The sequence below is a fragment of the Cyanistes caeruleus genome, chromosome 2 (assembly GCF_971803275.1).
Source record: "Cyanistes caeruleus chromosome 2, bCyaCae1.hap1.1, whole genome shotgun sequence".
In the NCBI taxonomy this organism is placed as follows: Eukaryota; Metazoa; Chordata; class Aves; order Passeriformes; family Paridae; genus Cyanistes; species Cyanistes caeruleus.
The window spans coordinates 112,312,310-112,330,151 of NC_141702.1; the positions used below are offsets into that span (position 1 = coordinate 112,312,310).

Sequence of the window (17,842 nt, forward strand, 5' to 3'; positions counted from 1 at the left end):
AGGAAAGAGTATCCAGAGCAGCTGGTTTCATTTATATATTTTATTTCTGAAGCTCATGAGCATTCCAGTGAGAGATGGTATAATTGATTTAAATCAAATTATGAAACATTATACTTTTTATTCGAAAATCCACTTTTCTGGCATTCAATTCTGTAATGTATCACTCACAGGTAATGCTGGTTGAAGTTGAAGAGGCTGAAAAATTCTCCTTTGCATCATGCAGTCCATTGTTACATGCTCTTGCCTCGGAGCTGAAGTCAAAGTTTCTGCTCGTAACAGAATCATGGTATCGTTAAGGAATTGAGGCTACATTCCTTCAGGTGAGATGCAAAACCTTATTCCTTGAATTTCTTAGTAATAGCAGTGTTCCTAGGTTTTTGGAGGGACATCTTGGTTCAGTTTTTTTTCCCAGTTGCTATAAGTATACACAGAACAAATACATGGCAAGCAGAACAGAGCTGTTTTTAGAAAGGGGTAACATTGGACATTCATTGCAGCATAGGTTAACCTGCATTTTAAAAAGCTAAAAATATTCAATTGTTCACTCAATTTTCTAAGTGTTTGCTGAAGCTGAAGACCTCGTTAGTGTGTTAAAAGCTTGCCAGAGTGTTTGTTTTCCCTAATAACTTCTGAACTGGCCAATTTAAACCAGATTTTATGGAGGTTATGAAATTCCTATAAATTTTCTGAAAAATTTTGGCTGAGCGAAAAGAAGAGGGAACAACTGGTGCTACCATTAATGGAAAGGCTGCAGCTGGAGCTCAGCCTCTCCCTGCTTAGGTTTGGCCACCCAGCTTGGCTGGCTGGGAGAAACATCGAGGCGTGGTGAACGTGTGCAGCTCTGATCTAGGGCCAGCAGATACCTGCCCTTGCAGGGCCATGGAGGGTAGGTAGATGTGTCTGCAGAGGAAATGTGTCCTCCATAAGCAGGACAACAAAGGAAAAAAGGTGCTGGAGAGCATCCAGTGCAGGGCGACTAAGCTGTGGAAGGGGTCTGGAGCACAGTTCTGATGAGGAGCAGCTGAGGGAGCTGGGGGTGTTTAGCCTAGAAAAAAGGAGGCTCAGGGGAGACCTTATCACTCTGTACAACTCCCTGAAAGAAAGGTGTGGATAAGGGGGTCAGTCTTTTCTCCAAGGTAGTAAGAGATAGGATGAGAGGAAATGGCTTCAAGTTGTGCCAGGGGAGGTTTAGAATGAACACTAGGGAAAAAAAATTCTCATGGAAGGGGTTATAATGTGCTGGAACAGGTCTCCCAAGGAAGTGATGGCCATCTCTGGAAATATCTGAAAAATGACTGGATATGGCACTTGATGACATGGTTTGATGGTGAGCATGGTGGTGGTGCTGGGTTAATGGTTGGCCTTGATGATTTAAGAGGCCTTTTCCCACCTTCTTCTGTGATTCTATGTGAGCCTTGCACAAAAGACAACGTCTAAATGAGACAATTTAGAGATCTCTGTAACTTCACTATTTCCACTGCCTGGTTTGAAGCAGCTTCTGGAGGATGACTGGGGACATGTGCCCTGACCTCACTGGCACCACACTGCTGCACACAAGCATGTTGGAGTTACAGGTTAAGATACAGGACAGTAGACTGGGAGGTGATATTGCAGCCTGAGAATCAGCTGTACCTGGAGGCAAATTGCTTCACTAGGAGGTGAGATAGCTTTAAGGAGCCAGTCATTACAAAACACCATGACAACAGATTTGTATTTATTTACTGGCACCCACTCAAATTTAATCTGTATCTCTGAGCAGTGTCAAGTTTCAGAAGTGCTGGTGCTTTTTTGTAGATTCCAAGTGCTGGCTGGTGTATGTGAACATGGTCGTGGTTCTGTGTTTTGCACTTCTATCCCTTGCTCTTTGCAGGGCCTGTGGGTTTGGGGCATTCATTTGCTGGGATAGGCCAATGAGGAAGCAGGAGATTCCTGCTTTGAAAAGCATTTTTCTAGAAGCTGTTGAAGCAAATGTTTTGTGCCCTGCGCTTACTCAAAGCTTGATGGGGGATGAAGGCCTTTTCAAGGTTTCTCCTCTGTTTTCATTTTCCCCTCCAGCAAGAACTTTTCTGCCAGGCTATGTTCACTGTGGGCCAAGCTTATGTCACGTTTCCCAGGTGGTCAATTTAAGTGTGTATGGGATCCACACAGGTAACTTTTGCTTAGTCTTCTGAGAGGTGTCCCTATCAGTGATGATGTATCTGGATTTCCTTCACAGCCCCTGTTGATGGTGGAGAAAGCATTTGTCCCAGACAAGATGGTTCTCAGCTCCTGTAACTCAAATCTGCACTTATTCTAGGGGACCTTTCAAATAAGTTTCTTGGTGGTCAATAACTGTATTAGCTCTTCCTCTCAGCTTAGGAATAGACTGAGAGACCTGCTTTAAAAAAGGTCTGCAGATATAAATAATACATTCTTATCAGTGTTTATACTATCACTAGCTGGATTTGAACCTGTTCCCAGTTCAACATCTGATTGCCAATAATTTGAGCTATCTTTCAAGGTCAGAGAAGTGGCATCATAAATGAAGTATAAAATGTATCATACCAGTGGTTTACAACAAGCCCACAGCACAGCTCAGTTGGTTGATGGGCCATCTCTGTTTATGTCAGCTGTTAAAAAACTCATGCACACAGCCACGCTAAGTACTGATGCCATCAAATGCGGTCAACACAGACAGTTCAGCCTGCAGTAGTGAGCCAGAAAAGGCATTAAAATGCTTAGTCTATTGCATACTTCCTTATTTTTGTAATTTTGACATTTATGTGTTGTATCATTGAGGCTTTTGAGAAAGAAGACCCAATTCCTGAAGCAAACTGAACTGAGATGTTCAGTTTATAATGCCACAGCCGTCTGGTTTGCATTTAATTCCAATTGACCACCTGCATGCTGTTAACCTCTGGAAGGTTACTGTGATCACAGTTGTTGTTGTTTATTTAAAAGTTTTGTAGCTCAAGGAAAATATTAGTAATCGGTTACTTAACCTACGCTGTTTACTGATCTCATTGAACTTGCAGATGCAGCTTTGCTGGCCAGTGAAAACTGGAAGTTGTCTGGTGCCAGTAATAGCTTGCACTTATTTTTCAGGCAGGAGTAAGTTGAGCAATTAAAAGAATTTTATTTTTTTTTAATAAATATGCTCTTTGTCTGTTGGCTATTTGTCTTATATGTCAAAATCCAATATATAACTTAGGGCATGTGGAAGGTAGCTCTAAATGAGCCAAACCTTCACAGGGGCATGCTTGAATTGTGAATGCTGCTGGTTACACATGCAAACCCCCAGAGCTGCATGTGAAAACATACAGGAATTGCAGAGGTAATTCAAGTGAATAAGACAGATGCATTCATATTAATGTTCTCTGGCCGGGAGTACTTAAATTGCTGTAATGAAGCATTTTACCAAATGACAGCATTCAAAAATTAGGAATTACTTCTTCAAAAGTACCAACATTTTTTTTTTAAATTTTTTTAAAATATGCCTGTTGCCAAAACCCACCTAAGCCTGTGAACAAAGACCCTGTTGCCCCTTCAAACCTCCCCTTTCCTCTAACAAGAGTAAAATGCCAGGACTTGCTGACTTTTAAACTGTGACTTTAGCTGCATCTGTATTACTCCAAGAGCTTAGCACAAGATCATAGAGTGGATGGTCTCCAAATAGATGATGAGTGTTTGGTTTTATTCCAATTACCACCTAACCTTTCAGTCTGAGGATGCTCTGTTGGTATGGGCTACTGGAAAAGCTTTTTCAGGTAGGCTTGATTGGGTGTGTAGGGGGTCAGGAGAGAAAGTTATTTCTGCATTCAAAATCATGAATATTAACAGCAAATCAAAGGCCAAATTGCTTTGGTCAGTGGTTTGGTCTAAGATAGTAAACATGTATTCTGGCTCCAAATCCATTTCTCTGATGAACCTTGTTTTATCTGTCACCCTGGTTGCCCCTGACCACAGTGTGCTGGGCTAACTACTTGGGCTGCAAACTATGGGTATATGTAATGGTCAACCAAATAATACTGCAGCAGCAGTTCTCATTTCTAAAAGAAAGAGAATTTGGTTTCCAGACGAACTTTAGGAGCACTCAATGTCAACACCTTTTTCAGAGACTATGTAGTTGAAAACCAAATTTTCCACCAAAAAGCCATGAAGTAAAACTTTCTGCCAACCTCTCTTAACCTCTCTACTGCTTTATTGGGTTTTTGTTTGCTTGTGTGAGTGTCTGTGGGGACACTCAGGCATGTGGATTCAAATGAGCTGTTCAAATAGATTAAACAACTTTAAACCCCTCTGTGGTCTTTGGAAGTGAATTAGATTAAAGTGAATTAGAGCTATTTTAATTCTGAATGAGTGAGTCCACATGGGCTTAATATAGTTGTATATAGAAACCCACATTAAAATCACATCCTTAGTTAACTCAGATTGTTTTCCATGTAGACAAACCCATCCTGTGTCTGTTTAGCAGGGCATTCAGAGCTTGCTTCATCCATAACTTGCGCTATCGACAAGCAGAGGAGCTAAATCAAAATGATTTTGTACTGGTATAAATAGTTTCACAAACAATAGGTCGGTAATGCATCTGGCCTGGGATGTGTCCAGAGAAAGAAGCTGGGCCTGAATAGCTTTTAGCTCTCATCATTGAAATCAACAATGCTTGCCAGAAGAAAGCCTTCAGCATTAATTCCATAAGCTATAAATTATTACAGGGCTCTGATTCCTTGGAATGAAATGCAATAGATAGATGGCAGAGAAATATTATTAATGGATGGTTTACTACGTTCCTAACTGCACTGACTTCATGAGAATACATTATATTACTATCTGGAATAGCAATACTAGGGATTTATTAAAATGACTGAGTATGCATTGTTAGCTAGGATACCGTGCTATATTGGAAACATAAAGTATTCTGCATCAAAGCATGTAATCTACATCTTTCCTTTTCATCCTTAATTTGATTATGAACTATTACCATGCTTTGCCATAAAATAGGAAAGTTGTACGTTTTGATGGTTTCTCAAATGCTGATTTTACTTTCTGCACAAATACTTTGTATCTTTTCAGCATAATTATTTAGCAGCCATTTCGGGTTAATTATTGTCATTAACAATATGAGTCCTATGAGGGAATATCAATTAAAATATGCACAGCTGAACTTTCAAATGAGTAAATAATTTAGTTTTTGAAAATGACTGGAAACAGCAGGGTAACAGTCAAAAGGGGAACAATTATTTTAATGCTTATTTGACAAATGAGTAATTTTTACAGCAAATTAGTTTCTTATTGTAGCACCCCTACTGGTAACAAGAGAGAAACTGTTAACATGAGTTTTAAAAATAAAACCTGCTAAGATATGCATGCAAAGTTAAGGAAATCATTTGTATGAAGAAAAGGTGATTATGATACACATTGTTAGCTGAAGAATGTTGCCATGGGAATCTAATTAGGGATATAAATCACACAAAATTATGTTTATATATAGGGCTGGATACATTAAAATCATATGCACAGTTATCCATCAATTTCGTTATTTGTCAAAGTATTGAAGATAGACCCTCATTGCTCTTCATTCTTGACCCCAATAAAAAGAGCAATTGAAAGTTAATAATTTAGTGGAATTGCTTATCACAGTAGCAGTGGCAAGAAAAGTTAACAAATGAAGCATGGAATTCCAGGTGTGAATATATGATGTTCACTCATTTGTGTAACAAAAAGGAATGTAGAAAAACTTTGCAAGATGATTGGGTTTTATCTCTGTTTTGGGGAAGGTTTTACCATACACACTGACATTTTAACAATACCATCTTGGTAGTTATATGGGAGGGGCAGGGTGAAAATAAGAGAAAATGTATAGAAACCAGAGTTATTGAAAATGTTTGTGTTTTTTTTTTTTTCTAAAGCACTGAGAAGGTGTTTAAAGGCCTTCTATATGTGTTTAAATGGAAAGGGAATTTCAGCAAGGATGTCTTTTGTCTTTTTCTTATTTGCATGCTCTGTTTCATTTCTGATTTTCCTCTTCAGCCTGATTATTGCCTGTAAGACAATTCAGAATTTCTCTTAGGTTTCGGTGATTTTTTTTGTTAATCCTTCTATCAAGCGTGTCAAACTGCACTACTGAGCTTCACTGAGTGCTGCTGAGGCTTGTCTCCAAAGGAGTTTCAGTGAAGGTGACCAAAGCTTTTCATGATACTTGGGCTTCCTGGACTAGGGAGTACAAATTGGGTAGTCCTGGTGTGGTAAGGAATTGAAATGAAATTTAGGGAAAAAATGTGATGACAATGAAAAACTGAACTTGCCATTTCTTGGCAGGAGTGGGCAGCTGTTTCTACTCTCACCAGCTGGACAAATCCAGTTTTAAACCTTGTTATCACCAAATCTTTTGCACTCTGTCTATTCTAGTCCAGAGGCACATTTTGGGACTTGACTCTAACTTGCTAGAAAGTAATCTTCCTTTTCCACATGAGCTCTATGCAGTAAAGGGAACTGCAGAGTGGTCACACATTTTGTGTTGACATCCACAGCAGAGCATGTAATTAAGGTGTAGATTTAGTGCTGTTTCATTTGAAAAGCTGCCAGAATTGCAATGTTGCTTTGACAGAGATGTTCCCTTACTGGGGTATACCTTCCACATCTTTTTTTTTTTTATTTCAGTGGTGTAATGAGACAAGGGGGAAGAACCATATAAGATGTTGAGAAACTTCATATTTTATGCTAGAGTGGCTAGGGCTGTTGAAGGCTGGGATTAAGGAATGACTATGGAAGGAATTATGACTATCAAGGAACAGCCTGTCTGACCTATTTTTAAGGAACTTTTCCAGTTTTTGTGTAAAAATTTATTTCATAGTAGAGCCTCTTTAAGACAGTTTCACCTTTTTTATTTGTCCACTTCACTACAGCATTCTCTCACCCCACCTCAAGCCACCACACAGTTTCTCCCTAAAATCTCACAGCACAGAAATTCCATAGGAAAACACAATGATGTCATTTCAGTCAGACCATAATTTTCCAGCTGTTGGAAGAAGGCACATTGTGGTGTTTATTTCACTACTTATAAAGATTTGTGGCAAGGAGGGAAATACTTTACTTCCAAGATCATTGTTCAAGCAATTGAAACTGTTCATCTGGCGCTTTGTGCCAAAGTGGGGGGAGGCAGAAGGGATGATGCGGGAGAGTGACTGCATGCATGGCCCGTAGGTAACTGTGTGGATGAAGCCTCAGAGGAATTCAGGGATATTTTTCATTTTTGTTCTTATGGCAAGAAGGAAAGAGGCATGGAGTAGGCATCTTTTCAGCATATCTGTACAGTGTGAACTTCTGCAATTCCCATTACTGGCATTGCATTTGACAAGGCTTGGTGTGGATCAAGGAAGCTCTCACCTGGGCTGGTGTCAGGTTGTCTCTTGCATCTGTCATGGGCAAGCTTTTGTCCTGAGCTGCTACCCCTTCTGTAAGCCAGAGCTCTGTAGTGGTGGAAATGGCTTATTCTAACATTGATCAATGTGGATTTGGAAGCCTCATGGTGAAGATTTCCAGAGGCAGCTGGGATTTTCAGAAGCTTAGTCTCTACTGAAAATGACGATACTTGGTTGTTGCTTAAAAAAACCCAAACCACTAAACAGTCAGTCCCAAGCCCTGGAATATCTCCTCTGTTCAGAGAGACAAAGCTGCATCATGTTGCATTAGTGGCCCAAGTGTTCCTCATGCTTTACAAAAGCCCCTGCATGTGTGACAGTCTAGAGATGTGCCCTCTGATCTTTGGAGATGACCAGCTGTCCTCAGGCAAATGAAGGGGAAGGAAGCAGGCAGGTGTCTGAGAGATGTGACATACTTTGATACACTCATTTCTCATTAGTTAAGTAGCATAGTGGAAAGTGGGGTGGCTCTGACATGTGAAACTTTTGGGACAGTCCCTCTCAGTACTTCAGTCAGGAAATGTTAGTCAAGCTTGCCCTCCAGTTCATCTGAGAACTCCAGAAGGGCTGGATGCAATAACGAACAAAAGCATTTTGGATGCTGCTGTTGCTCATTTTTTCACTGTGTGGGTCCATTAAAGCATTGCAGCCTTTTGGGAACTCAGCTGGAAGAAGAAAACAGGCCTGGAAAAAATAACTGCATTATGTGAGACCACTGGCTACTGCTGGAATTCTGTCAGTTTATAACGTGTTAGGCAGGTTCCCTGTGCATCCGCTGCGAAGCTTCTGCTGACAGGACTTGAGCTCTAGCAATGAGAGCAGCCAACAACAGCAAAAAAAAAAGCTGTGGGCTCTTGGATCCCAGAGGTTGTGGGCAGCATAACTCAGTAGGAGAGAAAATGAAACTCTTAAAATGTTTCCCTGATGTGCCCTGCAGCTTGTAAAGACAATCACCTGTTCAAGGGGGTGATTTCTTCATTGGAGGGAAGATGTGTAGACGAGTGATAGACAAAATAGCTGCAGGTTTGATTTAGTCCCCCAATTTTTCATTATGGTCCCCATAATTTAATTTCACTCTTTCCCTGCTCTACATGCCTTTTCTGTCATGCTTGGCACCACACTTTCCACTCAAAATGCCAATTTAAGAGAATAAAAGTAGTCCAGCACAGAAATGTTCTCTAGCTGGACACACAGTAGTCACCTCTCACCGGCTATGGAAGCGTGGACAGAAGCAGAGCTGAAATTTGTCATTGATTTGGTCTAGAAATTGAAACAACCCCTTGAACCTGACACATAAATATAGTCACTTCAGCTTTTAACCCTGCTCCCCATTACCTCATGATATTTTACTATGAAGGAAACATATACTATAATGTATTCTTTGTGAGATACAGTCTGCACCCTTATGTAAACTGCATTTTCAGTCCTCTTCCCGTGCAGACACATTCCCCAACAGGCATTCCTCAGACATGCCAGTCAACGCTTTACTGCTTAGCAAATCTATCGGATTAACACAATTACAGTAAAAGTGTGGGACAAAATAAATATTCCCCAAAGAACCTTTAGGAGGATTTTGCCATTTCTTGGTTAGTAAGAGATGATCCCTCAACAGACACCAGGCTGACCCTGCTTTCGTTTCTCTTATTTCATCTGTCCCAATGGAGCAAGAAAAATATATCACTTTATGGGCAGCAGGAGAATGAGCAGCCTGGTATTATCAGTACTTTTTGATTCAGTCTGCAGGGAAAGCTGAGAGACAGGGGAAGAATCAGGGAACTCTGTGTTCAGCCAAATTCCAAAGCCTTTGGTGTCTGGCCAGATTTACAAAACTTAATTGTACGTTTGTATTGTGTGTTGCAATATCTCAGAGATTTGCAAAGTGGTTCTCGTGGATCCCTTTTGGGTCCTTGGCTCCTCCAGACATTCCCACCAAACACGTGCACAGCTTCCACGCTCACAGTAAAATGCCAGTGTCCCCACACTCACGGGTATGGTGGTCCCTTACCTGTCTAGTCATCCCAAGGAGTTGGCTGAGTTGCTCAGCTGGTCAGCCTGGAGCTGCTCTGAGGCACATTTTTCCCTGGGGTGTTGGCATCAACTCCTGCTTCCCCAGCAGGGGCCAAACAGAAGTGGGTGGGAGCTCGTCACACCTGCCTCAGTGATCTCCTCCAGAGTGCCCTGAGGCAACTCTGTTTTAGTTGTTCACTGTTAGCATTTTCCTCTGAATCGTGTTGCACTGGATGGCTGCTTTTTCCATACAGAAGAACCACTGATGGTTTTTTTGTCCCCCCCCACTCTTAACTTCCTGGTCCAGTTGAGTCATCCAAGCTTGAAAATCTCCAATGAGTTTGGATCTGGATGCGACTGGATTGATCTGTGCTACTGCCAATACTTCTTTAGGGGATAGGGGAAGGGAGAAAAGGAAAAAAATGAAGGCAAACATTGAATTTATAGCACTCCAGATGTCAGAGAAATGAACATAAAAGTGCAGATGCGTTATAGTCAGGCACACTGCTCAAATGTATGCAAATGGGTGACAAGTTTATGTGAATATGGTTAAAAAAAAAAAAAAAAGCAAGGGGAAAATGCTTAAATAATCCTGCTCTCATCGCTGTGAGTCTTGGGCATTGGGTTTGGTGGAAGTCAAAATTGTGATGATCCAAAGAAAGACAAAGCTCTGGTAAACGTGGCCAGCTGGATAGACTTTGATTAGTCTTAATGTTCTTGGACATACCATTAAAGTAACATAAATTCATACCTTCTAAGTTATGGGGCCTATTGATCAAGCTTTTCCTTGCACAGCAGTATTTAGATTATTCTGCAAATCATCTTCATGGCTAGCTGTGAGAGATGGCTACCGTGTCTTCAGTTAGGGTGGTGTAAATATATGGATTTAAGTGAGAGCAGATGTACTTGCACGTACATTTCACATATGAGCTTCTCGATTGTTTGGGGGTAACAAAACAATTCTTTCTGTCAAATGTGCTCCCAACTTGTGAATTAATTATATCTGCCTTCCTGCAAACTGTTTAAGAGCAGCTGGTCTTCTTGGCATTTTTATTAGCATGCGAAGAAGCTTCTCCAAAGCATGAAATGCCAAAAGGAAAAACCTCTGGATACACGGAGTTGAGTGCTGTCTGTCTGCAGCCAGGTGAAGGAAAGAGACAGTGGTCATCAGTCTAAGGCATCTCTTTGTGCAGGACCTTGATTAGTTTCCTGTGACTTATTGCTGTTGGATGAACACAACTTAAAATTATAGCAGTAGGCAGCCGTAACGTTGAGGAAAACTGATACAGTCTGGATAATCTGCTGCGAAACAGCTTGTGTGGGTCTGTGTCCAAACCCCATGTCTTTAAATAACATTTCAAGCCAACTAGCTTTTCTGGATTCCTTTGCTTAAAATGCAGAAGGGATTTTTTGGATGGCAACCTCTGTTAATGTTTGTAAGCACTGCTCGGGTGTGTTCTTTGTTCATTTGTGCAGGAAAAGACCTACCGTATCCATAGTCCCATGACGCAATACTGGAACCTTTTAAAAAGTTATTAAACAGGTTGTAAAATCCCCTTTAAAAATATGCTTCGATTTGTACAATTTTTAGAAATGGCAGAGGACAAAACCACATCCTTACCCCCATTAAACTCCCAAACACCCCTGCCATGCCCCTACCCCCCCAAACCCTTAATTTACAGTATCTTGGTTTTACTACATAGAAAAGGTGAGAAAAACAATACAAGTTATACAGCACACGTACAAATACCAGCTTATATGAGCTAATACTGGCAGTTAACATCTTAGATTTTTCTCAGCAATAAGCTACATCTGCAGAACTTATGAGTTGGGTTTTATAAAGTTCACAATTCAAAAATGTCTCTGTGCTAAAGGGCTTTGGCTTTCTAGCTCAGGGCAAATTTTATATGCTACAGTCTGTAACCATCTTTGTTTCTAGAGAAGTGTATGCATGGATCATGGATTAAAACGTTTTACTGTGTGCCATGTGGGTTTTATTATCTGAATAGATCATATCCTAAACAGGTCAACTGCCTTTGATTTAAACACATGGAGAATGGGAAACAGCATTTGTTCATGCAGTGGGTTTATCATGTGGTACTGCAGGTATTCAGTCCCAGCCTCTACCCAAAAGGGAGAGCAGGATGCTGGGAATCCCAAATCAACATCAAACCACCAAATCCCACTTCATTTCAATAAATGCAAGTGTTGGTATTAGGAAATAAGTCTCAGCAGTTGTTGTGATGAGACATTATATATGGCACTGTAAGGGAGATTGATGTAGTGTTCTCTCTTCCTATTTGCAAGATCATCTCTCTGATGAGAGCTTGTCTGTGCACCAAGAACCATAGTAGATACCCATGAGAGTGTGGGATAACTGCACCCAAAAACAGAAGGTCAGGCAATCCTGGATGCTCCAGGCACCTCTGCAGAGGCTGAAGTTGTGATAGTGTACAGTGGAAAACACAAAAAGTGTGAGTATTCAGAAATCAAAAGGGAAACAGAAGAATAAGTAGGTATAATATCAGTGAATGTCTCTATGGGACGAAGCCAGGAGGGGTAGTGTTACTACTACATATTTATTGTTGCAATTAGCTCCTATTAAATATGTTTCAGTATTGTATTATTGTTTTCAGTGAGACCAAACTGACTATTATATAGCTGTTCAACAATTTCCCCAGGGAGGTATGGGGAAGCTATTTACTGATTTGCTTAAATCTCTGTTGAACAAAGCAGTGGAAAATACTTTGTAGGAAATAATCACCCATTGGCAGGAGGCTGGAATAGGTTACATAATAGGGATCATATTTCTGTGACAATGAATGATTCTGTTTATACAATATTCATTGCTGGTCATGTACCCTAGGCTTTGTTTATTTTTGTCTCATCCCAAAATGATAAGAAGATAAATTCAACTTACATTTTTGCCCAAGTGTTCTATAAAATAGCTCAGTGTTTTTTTGCCCAATTTTGCACATGGCAATATCACCATGCACACAAAGTCTTGCTTCTCCTGGAGACAGGTTCTTCTGCACTGAATTCTTAACAAACCATAGTATATAAGAAAGGGAGAAGGGAGAGGGTCTTGGTAGCTATGCACTGATCAGTGTAACCTTGATATCTTAAAAAGTATCAGATACTAGAACAAATTATTAAGCAATCCATGTGTAAGCACCATCCAGATAAAAAGGTGATAAAAGAGAGTCAACACATATTTGTCAAGAATGAATCATGTTAAACCAATCTAATTTCCTTCCTTCCCAGGGAAACTGGCTTAGTGGATAAGGTGAAAGTGGTAAATGTGATACATCTTGACTTAAGCCAGGATTTTTAACACTATGGGTGATTATATGCTCTCATGTAAACTTGAGAAATTTTGCCTGGATAACAGGGGATGGCTTGTTCTTTAAAAAACCCACACTGAGAAAGCAGTTAGCAGTGATGCCCTACTGAAAGGAGAATTCACTTTTGCTCTTGAAGAGACTTAATTTTGGGCCTGGTTCCCATCAATATTTTCATTGGTGGCTTGAATGATGGGATAGAAAGTGGACATGTAAAATTTAGACTGAGGATACAGAAGCGCTTTACCACACAGGATTAGAAGAACAAACGGACACAATACAGTGGGAAAAATATATCAGTAGGAAGGCACTCAGATTATAGAACTGCAAAATAGTATGTGTCAGAGAATCTGTAAGTGCATGGGGACTTGGCATCAGGAGAGAAGATGGAGCTGTAGTGCCTGGAAAGTGGAGCAGGAATAAAAGATGAGGTATTAAGAGAGCAACTCTTAGTGTGCAAGACATCTCTGTCCAGTGGCAAGAAGTCAGCAGCTGGATTTTTGGACCTGTGTTTTTTCACTTCTTTTAAAAGTGATGCAGACAAGTGGGATGTAATCTAGAAGAATGACCCAAATGATTTGAGACAGAAAACATGATCTGTGCTGAAAGATCTGAAAGATTTGTGTGAGTTTGTCTAGAAAAGGTATGTCTGAGGAAGGGTATAAGTCTTGTAGGCAGCTGCTGTTAGAAAGGGGATGCAGATCTATCAGTCACCGTGGCTGTGGAGCGTAGGATCACAAGCACTATATTTTCACACATGTTTAATAGAAGGCTCTCTGTAAAAACTAAGCTGAACTCAGATTTATCAGATCAGTGCTTTATGTGCTCAGACATGTGAGAAGTGTATCACACACTGAGCTCTCAACAGTGCTACTGACCCTGATCTGTGCTTGTTGCTCTCTCTGACCAGATTTCCATTGTGTCTCTGTATTTAATTTGATATCTATAGGAGCAGTGTGTCTATAGCTTTGCATTCAGCTGTCAGTGTTTTCAAAGGGGTGGAGTTGCTTAAAGTGTAGATTAACCTAAGGTGTAGGTTAAAGATGTGAAAAAAATCCAGAGACTGGCTTCACCAGTAGCAAAACAAGGCTTTTGGTAGTTTAAAAAAAAATTCTATATGGATAGGATTGTTAATCACTAGAATAGGTTACCCAGGGATGTCACAGACTCTCTCTCTTCTAAAGGTTTTGACAAGTTTGATGGACATATATCATGGCTGCAAGTAAACTTGCTACTGCTTCTAGGTAACGAGATAGACTGGAGGCACTCTCAAGATTCCTTTTAGTCTGACGTCTGTACGATTTCTGTGACATAATATTTTGCAACAATATAATATATTCTATATCCCTGCAAAAAAAGCACAGAACTGACATAATCCAGGCAGTTTTGCTTTATGTTGAGAGATGAAAATGTGTATGTGCATTCATAAAAGCCTCAGGAAAATAAATGCCTGATTTGTCTTTAAATAGAAATGAAAATGCAAGAATGATATGCCGAATAATGACCCTGCAAAAAAAAAACTAGCTCAGTTCCTCAGTACTAACTATCACAGGGCATTGATTATCTATCATGTCTAGTTTGTGTGATAACATAAGAATTTAAATTGTAGCCTCACCCAGAACAAACACAGATGCATTTTCTCTAGGTGTTAATCTCCCAAAGGCCCACAGTCTTGTAATGTAAACAGACCTTGGAGCCCCAGCCTGGTTCACTCTGTATCAAATAAGCTGTATTAATATCCTGGGTCAAAACTTCCTTTAGGCAGCCTGAGGGCAAAAGCCATCCAAATCCATGTGCACTGACACTTCCCAGCAACAAGCCTCTCTCTGCTGGACCCTTGATTTATGACTTGTATGTTTTCTATTTGTGAGAAATGTAGTGTTTATTTGACACATGAGGCTTCTGATAACTCTGCTATTGTTAAATTTCATCCTGTTTCTGCGGGGAATGCTTGCCCTGCCTCCCCCAAAAACCTAAGGAAGGAATGAAGGGGAAGGTTGCAAGGAAACCTAATTGCACTCCTTAAAATACTGCTTTGAGAAAGGGCTTTGGAGTCAAGCCTTCTCATTCCAGCCCCCACTCCTTGCATTTTCTCTGTACTAGAGAAGTTCAACCTGACAGTGGTGAAATTAGTACAATTTTTGTGTGAAGCTGTTCCTTTTTTTCCTCCTGATTCACCACCATACAGCTCCTGGCTCTTAAATTGGAGTGTGTGCTTACAAAATCAGTAATTGGAGGTGATCTGCTCCAGGTACCCTCCAACTCTTCCAGGAAGGCTCCTTCTGTTGCTGCCATGCTGGCTGTAGGAATTATCTTGGGTGCTGCTGGAGCCTATTTTGGGAGGGTAGTTACATTCTGGTGCCTTGCCTTGTTTGTGCCGTGAGTAGCCTCTGAAGACAGAAAGGCAGAGGGCAGTCTTTGTCTTCTCTGCACAAGGCCTGAGAGGCTGTTAATACATGGCACATGTCCACGGAAAACAATAGCTACATGAGAGATGGCTGCGTCCCATGGGTGGCCTTTCAGGAGCAGGGAGATTTTGAAAGAAAAATGCTGCTGTGCCCAGCTCCCCTTGTGTACATGCTGCTACCAGAAGCTCCCCCTATGAATCCCTTTTCTTCAGAGCCAAAGCCAAATCCTGCTGCAGTCCATAACCAGAGGAGCGTCCCGCTGACTTCTACAGGAGACTTGTCTGAGGGTGGCATGAAATGGCTCCCAAACAGCAAATCCTTCCAGCTCGCTTCTTATGAATGCTGTGGTTTAGCTGCACTGCTAGTCTGGAATATGACCCCACCCTCACCCATCGCTGGTTAACCCTTGGAGATCTGCTAGTCCTGGTGGTGGCTCCTCTGTCCATGGCCATGGTGGCAAGAAGGGGATTGCTGCAGAGTTCAGTACCAAACATGAAGTGTTGAGGACTTCCTCTGCTTTTCATATAAATTCTGTGTTGTTTTATGGAGTCTTTGCTCATAATACAGAGTGCTTGCAAGCCCTGAAAAAACTGTGAGTCCTACCTAAAGATCATTGATATGAGTTTTAAGGAAAATCCTTGAAAGATTTGACCCAAAGAAAAACTTGCGCTCATTTTTCATGGTTATTTTTGGCACTGCTTGTCTGACTTTGAGGTATATGAAATGTCAGTTCTGGTCTCTCATGGCTTCAGTGAGGGACCCTAAGCATTTGGGAGGAAAGTAACTGGCAGGTTTCAGCTGGAATAATGTATTAAATTTTCAGACTAGGCTTTCTTCAAGCACAGTGTTGACAGCATGCTCAACTTGTAGCACTTGGAGTTAGATGGATATTTACCAAAGTAACACATCTTAAACAATTTAACAAAAATGGAAACAAGCAAAAACCTCAAAACAAAACACTTTTCTGACAGACTGGTAGTTACTGTCCTAGTGTGAGTGACTTTGCCCCTTCCTCAGTTGTCAGTGTTTTTTCCCTGGGACCTTTGCTATTACACCCCCAAAATTTCCAGCCCTTTAATTACATGAAGACATAAACAAATAGAAATAAGGACAAATAAAAGGCAAGAACCTAATGTGTTTTCAGTTGTACATTGCTCCTAATGAAAGTCATGTGTGCAAAAACCTCAGTGATTTTGTCCTGGCTTACTGAAATTAAACAAAGAATGATACCTATTTATAATGCTGAGAGTTCTGCCAGTAATATATTTTATCACTATGGTTGCAAAAAAACAAATAGCTACTGAGGAAGTATTTTTCACAAAAATGAATGAGCATGGAGGGTTCCATGGAAAGAGTTGCTGCTTGTGGTGGAATAGTGGGGAAATGTGAAGCAAGTAGAAGCAGTTAAAAGCAAAAAGGGACTTTACTTTTATTACGGTGCTGATGTTTTCTGTTCCCTTTCATTTCATCATCTTGGTTTGCAATAATCTTCTGTCACTTGCATAGACGAGTTTTCCTACTGTAGTTTCAGCAGGGAAGAAAAGCGGGATATTTAAAATAATTTTGTTAATTTGTAATTAGAAAGCAATAAATTAATTTCTTTTTCTGAAATTGACTTGATTGCATTTAATAAATACAAGAGAGGGCTTACCAAAGTGTTCTGAAAGTAACGTAAACCACATGTACCATCCCACAAAGAAAGGACATCAAAACTGAATTTCTGAGTGATTTTATGTAGATTAATTTATTGTGGCTAAATACAACCAGCCTCCTTTTCTGCTGCCCCATTGTATTCAGAGCTCACCAGCTGGCATTAACTGCATAATGTGGTCCCTAGAAGGGATTGGCTGGAACACCATAATCGTGATAGGGCGAGGCTATAGGTGAGACAATGGCAGGAATCCATCCTCAAACTCTACCTAATCAAAAAAATGCCTATTGCAGGCAATATGCTATGTGTGGCAGGTCTGAAAAATGTAATAGCAAGATTCAGACCTGGTGCTCATCCGTTTCAAGGAGCATGCACAGAGCTCCTTGGTGATGGCAGCTATTTTGGGAAGACTTCTGCAAGCTGTTTGAAAAGTGAGACTCCAATCTTTACCAGGGCATTAAGGGTATGAGCAGTACTCATCACCAGTGGTAATAAGCCTGAAGGTGTGGTGTTCAAATCCTGTTTGTCACACCTTCAAGGACTCCTCTAGATGAGATTTTCTTTACACTTGTCATCTTCTAAGAAAAGAAACAAAGTGATTTATTCCTAGGGAGGGAAACTTTTAGAAGAAATTTGCAGCATTAAACCTTTATTTTTTCCTTAGGTGCTGCACCTCTTTGTCTCTTGCAGATGTGAAGAGCTGGCTTAGGTCTGGCATCTTCAATAACCCCACATCAGTACTTGCCTGTCATATCAGGTGTGTAAAACTAGTCTGCCTATTATACAGTGAGCTGTGATTGAATCCTTTATTTATGACTTCTGCCCCACATTGCATTAATTAGAATGCAAATTAAGTGTTTCCTGGAAAGCTGCTGTTTACTTCTGGCATACTTTACATGTTTCATTAGTCTTAGGACCCTGACAGTCAAGTTATGTCAATTTAACAAGTTATCAGTCAGCAGAGCTGCTGTAATTGTACATACACATGCACGTAGGCATTGAGGGCTGCAATGGGATGCAGACTTGGGTTTGCCT

At 40.6% G+C, this 17,842-nt stretch overlaps 1 long non-coding RNA gene across 1 annotated transcript in view; it reads left to right on the forward strand.

Moving 5' to 3' along the window:
• Positions 1-17,842, forward strand: part of LOC111926686 (uncharacterized) — a 306,644-nt gene that overhangs the window by 124,997 nt on the left and 163,805 nt on the right. The window contains exon 10 of the long non-coding RNA XR_002863124.2: positions 171-320. This is a non-coding gene — a long non-coding RNA (uncharacterized LOC111926686). The remainder of the gene's footprint in view (positions 1-170; positions 321-17,842) is intronic.